The sequence below is a fragment of the Esox lucius genome, chromosome 8 (genome assembly GCF_011004845.1).
Source record: "Esox lucius isolate fEsoLuc1 chromosome 8, fEsoLuc1.pri, whole genome shotgun sequence".
NCBI lineage: Eukaryota > Metazoa > Chordata > Actinopteri > Esociformes > Esocidae > Esox > Esox lucius.
In genome coordinates this window covers 37913039-37925067 of record NC_047576.1, presented here as the reverse complement: position 1 = coordinate 37925067, position 12029 = coordinate 37913039, and the positions used below count along the sequence as shown (strand labels likewise).

At 44.7% G+C, this 12029-nt stretch overlaps 1 protein-coding gene across 1 annotated transcript in view; it reads right to left on the bottom strand.

The window, feature by feature from the left end:
• The window catches only part of rpp21 (ribonuclease P 21 subunit), a 47798-nt gene that overhangs the window by 16288 nt on the left and 19481 nt on the right, over window positions 1-12029 (bottom strand).

Here is a 12029-nt window from a genome sequence, read left to right as displayed (position 1 = left end):
TAAGAAAAGGAATGTGGGAGTGGGGGATCTGGTATTTGTTTAGGTGCATCATTGACTGGTATCAGCAGATTATAGGGTTACTCATCAATCTGCCTATCTGTATAACCCACCAGTGTCTGTTGTTTGTCCAGATGCTGTGTGCCCTTTTCAGAGTTGAAAAGGTTACTCATGTGGGGGGGAAATCCTGCCCCTTGGTTGAAACCAAGGTAGTGATAGAACAAAGGGAATGTGTTTTATTAACATAGGACAGCTGTGCAGCATCTTACCACACCCCTTTAAGTACTGATGATTGTCCTGTATTAATTTTACTTTGTAACCTGTGTACTCTCTCCTTGCAAGAATAAACAGTTTATTATTTTTGCAACTGAGTTTCTCTGTCTTACCTACCATTTACGTAAACTGTTTGGACTTAATTGAGATAAACTAGATTTACTGGGCAAATCGGGAACATGGGTAAGTGTGGCAGTAAACCATTGATCGTCCCTTGTGGTTACTTTGGACCAGCAGAGATAATGAAAAATAAGTATGGTGTTTGGACTTGAGAACAATTTTATCTCTGGGAGTTTTTGGGATTTCCAAAAAATGGCAGCTTTAGTCAAAGACAGTTGCATGGATTGAAAGAGAAGGTGGAGGAATACGAGCAGGGGAAAAAAATGAAAAATACAGATCAGGAGATTTCGGTATGTGGAAAGAAGAGACTGATAAAAGATTTAGACACAGTAGTGTAGGGACTACTGATCAATGTGTTCTGGCTTCTCCTACTAGAGTGGATGGGGACCTGGACTGCCCTTCTTCTGACGGCTGAACGGGCAGAACATTTCTAACTGCAGACAAAAACAGGGGGTAAGAGTCACAGACTATCGTTATAGACTTGAGAAAGAATGAGATGGAAACCAGATGGGGCAAATGATTCTCCCTGGGAACAACAGACACTAGAAAACTAACACAGACCCGAGGCAGAGGATGAGCTTATGCTAACCGCTCCAATTCGGACTATTCCTGCCTCCGTTGTAGTTCGCTTGAACATTGGGTTAGCGATTGTCCTGAAAAGCATACGAGAGATGTTGGCCAAAGGAAGAGACACCATTTTAATTCCGGAGAATTGTGATGGTAATTATATCGATCGACACTCTTAAATAAGGAAGTACAGAGACAAAATTATCTAAGCACAAGTTAACCATTTTAATATAATTTGCAAATAAGAGAGACGCGCCAAACGTTTACAAACAATCGTCCGAGGAGTCTCTAACTCAATATAGCTCATTCAACAGTATATATCACATACAAAAAGGGGTGTGGTAAGTTGTTAGCCATCTGTCTTGTGTCACATAGGTTTTACCCAAAGGGCGGGCTGTCCCCCCACTTTATCCTTCCTGCCATAATGTTTACTGTTGTGTTTACCTAAAGGGGCCAACTGACCTTACTCCCCCCAAGGACCACATTCCTGAGGAACAAAAGACTGACACCCTTCTTTATCTAGGCAGGAGGACATGGCCCAAATACCTAATAATCCTCTAATATCATACAGACGTGTGTCACAAACAAAGTAAAGATTTACATACCAGCCAATGGAAAGACAGACATTTCTCAAATGCACCTCAGTTAAAAAGTTCCATAACTGGATTTACAGTGAATAATCCAAGAGGAACACGTAGGAATGAGAACTACCAAGAGGAGGGGTTTTGATGGTCAGAGGGGGCAGGACAGGACATCTACCAGTGAGATCAATCCATTACATTACCTTGCATATATTAATGTTACGCAGACACTTAATGTACAAACATTATGAGAACAGGTGGAGTATCAAATTAAACCCACAACGTTTCTTACGATTAATGGTAAACAGATGTAATTTTTGGTTGATTCTGGAGAGGGATATTCTGTCCTTGGAGCTCAGAAATGGGACTCGTTTTCGAAATTGAGTGGCAGAATTTGAATTACGGTAGGGGCTAGTGGAGGACAGAACTCTGAGTGATTTACTACCCCTCTGTCGGTTGTAGACGAGGGCCAGCATTACCCAAAACATTAATTCCTGTTTTCCAATTGTCACGTTAATTTGTTAGCCAGGGATTTGTTGACACAGCTAGGGATCACGCTAGAATGTCCAGACAAAGGAATGCAAATTAAATATACTGTTTTACAAGCAGTTAAAAACAGTGTGCAGTCTGTTGATTATTGTTATTCATGGGATATAGAAAGAACAAGGCCTAGAGGAGTTTCACATAAGTTGGTAAATAAGGAGATGAATCGAGTAGAAACGGGTTCGGCCCAGTTTATGGATATGGGCGACTTGTGTTGCTCGGCGAAGGTCAGGATGTTGGTTTTGAGAAAGTGTGGTTTGAAGATGGTAAAAGTGATTTTTTGACCCGGGAATATGTACAGTGGGGAGAACAGACCTCTACATGCTTTGTAAGTAGGAAAACCTGCAAAATCAGCCGTGTATCAAATACTTGTTCTGCCCACTGTATAATTGTCTTCGGGAAGGTATTTGTGCATGGTCTGTGCGAAATGTGAGAGTTGTATCGCTTTTTCGAAGTGGAGGGGTCGGACCATCATGTCTCCCTCGCTAATCCTGTGTTTAGTACGTGGGAAAGCTTGGGTCCTTGGGTGCAATGGAGCAGTGGACTGGGACCCTTTTCATATGGTGGAAGTGGAATTTTCCATACCAGCCAAAGCCTATAGAGAAAGATTTGGGTGTACCATTTTGGGTAAACGGGAATTACATCTTATGCCGCATGACAACTGGGTCCGTCAGGTCTGTGCAGTCCAGGTGGCTGCTACAGATCCTAGGTTAGCAGAAGTTCCACCCTCCTTGTGGTCACAGCATAATTATGATGTTGGGCTAATAAACAATGCACAGCCTCTTGTAGTTACACCTAGAGGAACCCATAGACAATGCCAGGCTCAATACCCACTGAAAACAGAGGCTATTGAAGGGATAGCTCCTGTGTTTAAAGCATTGTTAGAGAAAGGCATAATGTCCAAAAGGTCCCAGTTGCTGTCAGGGAAATTTCTTACACTGATGTGTTCTTACTGATTAAAGGACTGAGTCCCCATGCTTGGATAAGTAAAGGAATGTAGGTAGAGTGGGGTCTGGTGTTTGTCTCAGGAAGACATCCTTGAACATCATCCTTGACCGGCACTAGTGGATTAGTTACTCGTAAATGAGTTAATCTGTATAACACTTTTAGGGTCTATCCTTGGGTGTCCAGACATTGTGACTCCTAAAAGGTTGAAAAGGATTACCATGTGAATGTGTTTTATTGACATACATATTACCACACCCCTTTTTACTCTTCTTTAAATGATGATGCTTGTCCTGTTTTACTTTAGAGATTATTCATTGTTACTTTGTAACCTGTGTATTCTCTCCTTGCAAGAATAAACTGATTATTGTGCATTTGAGTTTTCCTCTGTCTTACCTACCATTTTTGTAAATAGTTTGGACTTTAGAAATTGCCATCACAATTTGGGGTGCTCGTCCGGGATCCTAATCCTGCTCGGTTTGAGTCCTTTTTCCAAACAGGTTAACCGTGCACGGCCAGAAAGAGATTTTCTGGAACTTCCATTATCCCCCTAAAAAGGCTATCCTTTGTGGGGTTGAGAAGGAGTGCCTGGCTGGAGCGGAGACTCGTGCATGATCAGTACAGGTTGCCCGTGGAAATTGAATTTGGAGGTAAGAGCACAATACAGTCTGGAAAAGGCCATTGGATATGTGTTAGGGCACATTTTAAATCTGCAGTTATATTATCTCACTTACGGGCCGACGGGTCTATTAACAGGTGTTAGGAACACGTTAATTGAGATAAGAGTGTTAGGGCACTTCAGCGTTAGGGCGCGAGTATACTAAGAGTTAGGACTCCTTTTTGCGTTAGGACGCAAGTATATGTGTTAGAGCACACTATTTAGACTAAAATAGATCTTGCATTTCGCCACGTTAATTTGCCAGGTTTTCTGAACATGGGTAAATCCGGCAGTAAACCATTAAACGTCCCTCGTAGTTACGTTGGGCCAGCAGAGATAATGAAAGAGAAGTATGGTGTTTGGACTTGTGAACAATTGAATCTCTGGGAAGTTTTGGGTTTTCCGAAAAATGGCAGCTTTAGCCAAAGACAGTTGCATGGATTGAAAGAGAAGTTGGAGGAATACGAGCAGGGGAAAATTAAAAAAATACAGAAAGGGAAACGAAAAGTTGATTGGAAAGCTTATGGTATGTGGAAAGAAGAGACTGATAAAAGATTTAGACAGAGTAGTGTAGGGACTACTGATCAATGTGTTCTGGCTTCTCCTACTAGAGTGGATGTGGACCTGGACTGCCCTCCCCGACGACCTCCTCCTTATAACACTGTGCAAAGTCTGCAGCTGTTGCTGAATCAACGGTGGAAAGGCCACCGAAGCTGTCTCAAAATAGTCCCCCTCCTGCCTGGAAGTTTTATCCTTCGCTCGTGGCCGACCTTGGTGCGACATCCCCAATTGCTGGGAGGACCAGGAGCATCACGTCGTCTGGGAAGCCTGAAGGTCATTTCCCGATGGTAGAAGTTGCAAATCCTGCTGCAGGTGAAGGCAACACGCCCCCAACTCTTTTAGTCTACCGCTCATGGTCTCCTGCCGACCTGAGAGACGTAGCCGGTTCGCTGCCCAACCCGGAGAAAGAAGGTGGAGAGGAATTCAATCGTGTTTTCCTCCAGATGCTTGACCAATATAAACCGAATATAGTTGAAGTAGAAATGGTAATGATGAAAGCATTACAGTTACGGTGGGGTAGGGTGAAAGGAGACTGGCCCGTGCATAATGGCCCGTATAATTGGGCCGTTGGTTCTCAATACAGGCTGATAATCATGGCGTTATGTGGACGTATAGGTGTTTTTTTCCCGAGACGGATGAACTGGGAGAAAATTTCTGACTGCAAACAGAAACAGGGAGAAAAAGTTACAGACTATCGTAATAGATTTGAGAAAGAATTCGAAATTCACAGTGGAATGGGCCGCAAACCAGATGGAGGTAATGATTCTCCCTGGGAACAACAGTGTAAGATGAGACTGTTTGCGGGTCTGCTCCCAAAATTACAGAAACATGTAAAGGAACACTGTGTGGCCTTGGACGAGGGCCGCATGGAAATCGTTTGGCCATATATCAAGCACGCTGAAAAAGTCTGCGAGGACCAAGAGGACAAGAGACAAACCGATAAAGGGAAACGTGAAACAAAATTACAGATGGCCCAACTAGGTTTTTACAGCGGTTACAACCAAAGAGGCCGAGGACGGGGCAGAGCGAGAGGACGAACACAGACTAGAGGCAGAGGACGAGGGTCTGCTAACCGAAACAACTATGACAAAGGTTGCCATCGGTGTGGCTCGTTTGAACATTGGGTACGCGATTGTCCTGAAAAAGACACAAGAGAAGATGGACAAAACAATAGAGACAATTTTAATTCCAGTGGATTTACAGTGAACAATCCAAGGGGAACTCAGAGAAACGAAGGCTACCAGGAGGAGGGGTTTTGACGCTCGGAGGGGGCAGGACAGGACACATCTACCGGTGAGATCAATCCATTACATGACCCTACATATATTGATGTTATGCAGACACTTAATGTACAAGCATTTAGAGAACAGGTAGAGTACCAAGTTAAACCCACAATGTTTCTTACAATTAATGGTAAACAGATAGAATTTTTGGTTGATTCTGGAGCTGGATATTCTGTCCTTAGAGCCCAGGAATGGGATCCGCTTCCGAAATTGAGTGGTAGAACTATAATTACGGTAGGGGCTAGTGGAGGACAGACTACGGAGCGATTTACAACCCCTCTGTCGGTTGTAGACGACGAGGGCCAGCGTTATCCGAGACATTCATTTTTGTTTTCCAATTGTTGTCCAGTTAATTTGTTAGCTAGGGACTTGATGACACAGTTAGGGATCACATTAGAATGTTATGCATATGGGCGACTTGCGTTGCTCAGCGAAAGTTTCAGAAAGTCAGGATGTTGGTTTTGAGAATGTGTGGTTTGGTGATGGTAAATGTGATTTTTTTGACGGGTGAATATGTATACTGGTCTTCGGAAGGGTTTTGTGCATGGTCTGTGCGGAATGTGAGAGGGGTGTCTCGCTTTTTTGATGTGGAGGGTTCAGACACCCATGTCCCGCTTGCTAAACCCTGTGAAGTGAAGGGGTGTAAGGAAGTGTTGGACTGGGTCCCTTGTCACATGGTGGGAGTGGAATTTTCCGTGGCAGCCCAGGCCTATAGAGAGAGGTTTGGGTGCACCGTTTTGGGTAAACGGGAAGTACATCTTGTGCCGCATGACGACTGGGTCCGTCAGGTCTGTGCAGTCCAGGTGGCTGCTACAGATCCTAGGTTAGCAGAAGTTCCACCCTCCTTGTGGTCACAGCATAATTATGATGTTGGGCTAATAAACAATGCACAGCCTCTTGTAGTTACACCTAGAGGAACCCATAGACAATGCCAGGCTCAATACCCACTGAAAACAGAGGCTATTGAAGGGATAGCTCCTGTGTTTAAAGCATTGTTAGAGAAAGGCATAATGTCCAAAAGGTCCCAGTTGCTGTCAGGGAAATTTCTTACACTGATGTGTTCTTACTGATTAAAGGACTGAGTCCCCATGTTTGGATAAGTAAAGGAATGTAGGTAGAGTGGGGTCTGGTGTTTGTCTCAGGGAGACATCCTTGAACATCATCCTTGACCGGCACTAGTGGATTAGTTACTCGTAAATGAGTTAATCTGTATAACACTTTTAGGGTCTATCCTTGGGTGTCCAGACATTGTGACTCCTAAAAGGTTCTGTAGACAATGGGTTCCTGAATATGCTTGTTTTGTACAGCCGTTGCAGGACATAGCCTACGGCCGGAAGCTCACATCACATGATAGAGTAGTGTGGACTCCTGAGGGCGATGCTTCCTTTACTTCTTTGAAACGACCCTGGCTACTTCTCCTACTTTAGGGCTCCCTGATCCTAAAAAGAAAGTTAATTCAAGCAGTGTGTGAAAAGGATGGTTGTATGTCATCTGTATTATTGCAGAAATATGGTGATAAGTGGAAAATCAGTACCTCCAAATCCGAGGCCATGGTCCTCAGTCGGAAAAGGGTGGCTTGCCCACTTTGGTTGGTGGAGAGTGCCTGCCTCAAGTGGAGGAGTTTAAGTATCTAGGGGTCTTGTTCACGAGTGAGGGAAGGATGGAACGGGAGATTGACAGACAGATCGGTGCAGCTTCTGGAGTAATGCAGTCGATGTATCGGTCTGTCGTGGTGAAGAAAGAGCTGAGCCGCAAGGCGAAGCTCTCGATTTACCAGTCAATCTACGTTCCTACTCTCACCTATGGTCATGAGCTTTGGGTCATGACCGAAAGGACAAGATCCCGGATACAGGCGGCCGAAATGAGCTTTCTCCGCAGGGTGGCTGGGCGATCCCTTAGAGATAGGGTGAGAAGCTCGGTCACCCAGGAGGAGCTCATGTCACTGTTGTAAGGAGTCCTGTTTTGAAACCAGCCACTTTCCTCCCCACGGAGGTAGATGGCAAGCCGCATGACTGCCTTTCTGCTATTAACCAACAGTGTACCCCTTGTGATGAACCCCTACCCAATAGTGACATTATTTTTTATGTTGATGGTCTGCTAGTAAATCTCCTAATCCCACTGTTAATAATGTAGGTTATGCCATTGTCATTGACCGCTCAGGCTGCGGAGCTGTTTTGTACATCATGAGAAAAGGCCTGAACGACAGATACAGTCTGTTCAAATTTGGGCCCTATGTTAATCTCTTCTGACATGATTAACTGTCCCCCGAAAGGGAGCACTACGTTCCCTTCCTCATACTATTTTCCCAACCATGTGAATGGGTGGACATGTTATGATGATTATTGTATTGTTAACATTACAAAACCTCTAGGAGTGATCCAGGATTACTGGTGTTTCAGTACTGAAGACAACATCCCTTGCACACCACCTGACTAACCCTTAAGTAGACCCGCTATAATATGTCCCATAACAGTCGCAACTACTGTAGTTCCTACTCTTGCACCATGTCGTCTTAAGCCAGGTAAAGTAAGGAGAGCACTGTTAGAGTCAGACAACATAGCCTTTAGGATAATGGTTGATTATGCAAAGCACAAGAACATGACAGATTCAACAATTAGTCAACACATACAAACATCCTCACGTTCCTCTATGTTAACCCCTATCCCATTTTCAGTAGCAGACCGGCAGGCACATGGTTGGACGGAGGTGGCAGCACAAATGACGATGCCAGATAAGGACTGTTATACTCCGTCAGCCATTCCTGACCAGCCGAGTGAGGCTAAATTAAATTCTATTCCTAGTAGAATTTAACAATCACTTGTTAGGGAAATTTCTGTAACCTGATAAAATATATGCTGAGTAAAGGACTGAGTCCCAATGTTTAAATGCATAGAGGAGTGTGGGAGAGGGGATCTGGGTTTTGTCCTAGGGGGCATTCTTGATTGACCACGAGTAACTTTAGGGTTAATCATCTACCTATCAGTAGGTTGCTCAGATGCTTTAATTCCCCCTTAAGGGTTAAGAAAGTTAACCACATGAGGGAAGACACCATGTCCCTTGTGTCAAGCCCAGGACATGTGATAGAACAAAGGGTGTGTTTGGTTGACATGGGACAGAGGGGCAGCGTCTTACCACACCCCCTTTTTCCCTCCTTATATACTGATGCATTTCCTATACTGATTTAGAGATTATTCATTGTTACTTTGTAAACTGTGTATTCTCTCCTTGCAAGAATAAAACTGTTTATTGTGCATTTGAGTTTTCCTCTGTCTTACCTACCATTTTCGTAAATAGATTGGACTTTAGAAATTGCCATCACAATTTGGGGTGCTCGTCCGGGCTCCTAATCCTGCTCGGTTTGAGTCTTTTTCCAAACAGGTTAACCGTGCACGGCCAGAGAGAGATTTTCTGGAACTTCCATTATCCCCCTAAAAAGGCTATCCTTTGTGGGGTTGAGAAGGAGTGCCTGGCTGGAGCTGAGACTCGTGCATGATCAGTACAGGTTGCCCGTGGAAATTGAATTTGGAGGTAAGAGTACAATACAGTCTGGAAAAGGCCATTGGATATGTGTTAGGGCACATTTTAAATCTGCAGTTATATTATCTCACTTACGGGCCGACGGGTCTATTAACAGGTGTTAGGAACACGTTAATTGAGATAAGAGTGTTAGGGCACTTCAGCGTTAGGGCGCGAGTATACTAAGAGTTAGGACTCCTTTTTGCGTTAGGATGCAAGTATATGTGTTAGAGCACACTATTTAGACTAAAATAGATCTTGCATTTCGCCACGTTAATTTGCCAGGTTTTCTGAACATGGGTAAGTCCGGCAGTAAACCATTAAACGTCCCTCGTAGTTACGTTGGGCCAGCAGAGATAATGAAAGAGAAGTATGGTGTTTGGACTTGTGAACAATTTAATCTCTGGGAAGTTTTGGGTTTTCCGAAAAATGGCAGCTTTAGCCAAAGACAGTTGCATGGGTTGAAAGAGAAGTTGGAGGAATACGAGCAGGGGAAAATTAAAAAAGTACAGAAAGGGAAACGAAAAGTTGATTGGAAAGCTTATGGTATGTGGAAAGAAGAAACTGATAAAAGATTTAGGCAGAGTAGTGTAGGGACTACTGATCAATGTGTTCTGGCTTCTCCTACTAGAGTGGATGTGGACCTGGACTGCCCTCCCCGACGACCTCCTCCTTATAACACTGTGCAAAAGTCTGCAGCTGTTGCTGAATCAACGGCGGAAAAGCCACCGAAGCTGTCTCAAAACAGTCCCCCTCCTGCCCGGAAGTTTTATCCTTCGCTCGTGGCCGACCTTGGTCCGACATCCCCAATTGCCTGGAGGACCAGGAGCGTCACAACATCTGGGAAGCCTGAAGGTCATTTCCCGATGGTAGAAGTTGCAAATCCTGCTGCAGGAGGTGACGGCAACACGCCCCCAACTCTTTTAGTCTACCGCCCATGGTCTCCTGCCGACCTGAGAGACGTAGCCGGTTCGCTGCCCAACCCGGAGAAAGAAGGTGGAGAGGAATTAAATCGTGTTTTTCTCCAGATGCTTGACCAATATAAACCAAATATAATTGAAGTAGAAATGGTAATGATGAAAGCATTACAGTTACGGTGGGGTAGGGTGAAAGGAGACTGGCCCGTGCATAATGGCCCGTATAATTGGGCCGTTGGTTCTCAATACAGGTTGATAATCATGGCGTTATGTGGACGTATAGGTGTTTTTTTTCCCGAGACGGATGAACTGGGAGAAAATTTCTGACTGCAAACAGAAACAGGGAGAAAAAGTTACAGACTATCGTAATAGATTTGAGAAAGAATTCGAAATTCACAGTGGAATGGGCCGCAAGCCAGATGGAGGTAATGATTCTCCCTGGGAACAACAGTGCAAGATGAGACTGTTTGCGGGTCTGCTCCCAACATTACAAAAACATGTAAAGGAGCACTGTGTGGCCTTGGACGAGGGCCGCATGGAAATCGTTTGGCCATATATCAAGCATGCTGAAAAAGTCTGCGAGGACCAAGAGGACAAGAGACAAACCGATAAAGGGAAACGTGAAACAAAATTACAGATGGCCCAACTAGGTTTTTACAGCGGCTACGACCAGAGAGGCCGAGGACGGGGCAGAGCAAGAGGACGAACACAGACTAGAGGCAGAGGACGAGGGTCTGCTAACCGAAACAACTATGACAAAGGTTGCCATCGGTGTGGCTCGTTTGAACATTGGGTACGCGATTGTCCTGAAAAAGACACAAGGGAAGATGGACAAACAAATAGAGACAATTTTAATTCCAGTGGATTTACAGTGAACAATCCAAGGGGAACTCGGAGAAACGAAGGCTACCAGGAGGGGTTTTGACGCTCGGAGGGGGCAGGACAGGACACATCTACCGGTGAGATCAATCCATTACATGACCCTACATATATTGATGTTATGCAGACACTTAATGTACAAGCATTTAGAGAACACGTAGAGTACCAAGTTAAACCCACAATGTTTCTTACAATTAATGGTAAACAGATAGAATTTTTGGTTGATTCTGGAGCTGGATATTCTGTCCTTAGAGCCCAGGATTGGGATCCGCTTCCGAAATTGAGTGGTAGAACTATAATTACGGTAGGGGCTAGTGGAGGACAGACTACGGAGCGATTTACAACCCCTCTGTCGGTTGTAGACGACGAGGGTCAGCGTTATCCGAGACATTCATTTTTGTTTTCCAATTGTTGTCCAGTTAATTTGTTAGCTAGGGACTTGATGACACAGTTAGGGATCACATTAGAATGTTCAGACAAAGGCATGCGAATTAAACGTACTGTTTTGCAAGCAGTTCAGTCTGTTGATTATTGTTATTCGTGGGATTTAGAAAGTACCGGTCCTAGAGCTGTTTCACATGAGTTGGTAAATAAAGCGATGAAGAGAGTAGACACAGGTACGGCCCAGTTTATGGAAATGGGCGACTTGCGTTGCTCAGCGAAAGTTTCAGAAAGTCAGGATGTTGGTTTTGAGAATGTGTGGTTTGGTGATGGTAAATGTGATTTTTTGACGGGTGAATATGTATACTGGTCTTCGGAAGGGTTTTGTGCATGGTCTGTGCGAAATGTGAGAGAGGTGTCTCGCTTTTTCGACATTAAGGGGTCGGACCCCCATGTCTCGCTGGCTAAACCTTTGTTTGGCACGTGGGCAAGTTTGGGTCCTTGGGTGAGGGGATGCAATGAAGTAGTGGACTGGGTCCCTTGTCACATGGTGGGAGTGGAACTTTCCGTGGCAGCCCAAGCCTATAGAGAGAGGTTTGGGTGCACCGTTTTGGGTAAACGGGAAGTACATCTTGTGCCGCATGACGACTGGGTCCGTCAGGTCTGTGCAGTCCAGGTGGCTGCTACAGATCCTAGGTTAGCGGAAGTTCCACCCTGCTTGTGGGCTCAGCATAAATATGATGTTGGGCTAATAAACAATGCACAGCCTCTTGTAGTTACACCTAGAGGACCCCATAGACCATGCCAG